Raw genomic sequence first — 2,289 nt, forward strand, 5'->3', positions numbered from 1 at the left:
ATTTTTATTAGTATACTTCTCAAGTCTCTTATGATTAATGTTATACTTCCAAAAGTATATATTAAGACTGATAGTGTGAAAATAATCATTGATTTTAGTGTGTTCTTTCAACTGAGCTCTGATTCAGGATGCCAGTAAATTTGTTGAAGTATACAGTCACAGCTTTCTCCTTGATAACTATGTGTGCCCTATGAGCTTAAAGATCAAGATATTTATAAGTATAATCTTCATTTATTGGTTCAATCTGTCCTATGGATTCAAGATCAAAGCCTTCAGTATCTATCTTTCCTTAGCCCTTACTATGAATTTTACACTTATTGAGCGTAAATGACATGTCACTGTTGTTAGAAGATTACATTAAATAGAGAAACTGTTCAATGTGTCTTTTAGGGAACCAAATAACTTGATATAATCTCTGTGCATCAAATGCTTAATAAAATGCTTTCAAATAACTCTTGGGGACATTCTCACTTCAATTTAGGATTATTTTGTTATTTTTATTAGTAGGAGTAATACTATTTTCTATTATAATTCCTTGTCCAGTGTTGTGAATCTTGTCCACTGTAACAAAAGCACAAAGCAGTTATATTTAGAATTAATTTTTTTTAAAAAAGAAAGAAAAATCCTTGTTGGAACCCCAAATTATTGACTATAGTATTTTTTTTCAGTCCTAAATGCTTTCATCATCTTCACCTAAAAAAAATTTTCTGACCTAAAGAAAGTCAACACTAAAGTCTCTATCCCCAAATCTCTTCCTCCCAGTTTCTCCAGAGAACTTTAGAGTAGAAAAGTTTCAGATAGGTAGGGCAATGGATAGAATGCCAAGCCTGCACTCAGAAAGACCTGAATTGAAAACCTGCCTTGGACACATACTAGCTGTGTGACCTGGGGCTAATCACTTAACCTCTGCTTGCCTCAGTTTCCTCATCTGTAAAATGAGGATAATAATAGTAGCACCTACCTCCCAAGAGTTATAAGGATCATGAGATCATAATTGTATAGTGCCTATCACAGTACCAGACACATATACAGCACTCTATAAATGATAGCTATTATCATTATTTAGTATTTTATTTTAATTTTAAAATTTTCATTGAATATTTTTGTTTTTACATTGACTTCATTTCTGAATATATCCCTCCATACCCAATAGCAAAAAGAGAAGAAAAAAATCAGAAAAACTAATCAATGTATCAAATCTACAAATACTTGAAATATTCTTCACCTGTAGTTCCCTACCCCTTCAATAAAGGTAAGAGTGCATTTTTCTCATTTCTTCAGTGGAGCTAAGACTGGTTATTTAGATAGTATTAGACTAATTAGCATTCAGTTTCAATTATTGATTATTCTTTCTATTTCCATTTGTCATTGCCGATCATGTTTTTCTGGTTCTTCTTGGTTCACTTTGCATCAATTCATAAAAGTTCCTGTATTTTTCTGAATTGATGATAATAATAGCTAATATTTACATTAGCACTTACTATGAACGTAAATGACATGTCACTGTTGTTAGAAGATTACATTAAATAGAGAAACTGTTCAATGTGTCCTTTAGTGTGCTCTGTAAGTTATCATGAGTGAACCATTTTGGCTGCCTACCCACATTAATTATAAATTACTCACTTGTTTTTAGAAGACAAACATGTTGGGAGAGAAGAGTAGGGAGAGAACGTTCATTCCTGTCCCAGCTACTATAACATTAATACTTACTAGGTAGACCTAGTTTATGGTCAAATAGTGATTTAAAAAAACAACTGTGTATTAGAACCATAAAAAAACTCCTTGAGACTAATTTTCCATGTGCAGACTAATATTTGGATTATCTATTATATGTAGACATCTTCTGGGGTAGCAGTTCAGCTCAGTGCACTGCATACAATAGCTATCCTGAATAAGACATTGTTTATATAAGGGCATAATAAATGTTTGCAGAGTTTCATTCAATTTAATTCAGTTTCAGCTGGGTAGATCAGAGAAGCCTTTGAAAATGAGGTGGCAGAGGATCTGAGCCTTAAAGAATAACGACAGTATGAAAGGAAGGAAAGAATGGTGTGGCCAGAGATACAAAACAGAGAAAGTAGAGAAAGGCTAAACTCATTTCACTAGAAGACCCATGGATGTAGCTACACATTTTTGTTGATAGTCATTCAGTCACACCCAACTCTTTGGGACCCCATCTGGGTTTGGTTCTCTCTATTTCTCTTTTTTTTTTTTTTGTCAAAGATTTTCAAAAGGTTTGCCATTTCCTTCTCCAGATCATTTTACAAATGAGGAAATTGAGGCAAATGG

Source organism: Petaurus breviceps, unplaced genomic scaffold, assembly GCF_028583685.1.
Source record: "Petaurus breviceps papuanus isolate PSGF00001 unplaced genomic scaffold, PetGlider_PUasm1.0 90977, whole genome shotgun sequence".
Lineage (NCBI taxonomy): Eukaryota > Metazoa > Chordata > Mammalia > Diprotodontia > Petauridae > Petaurus > Petaurus breviceps.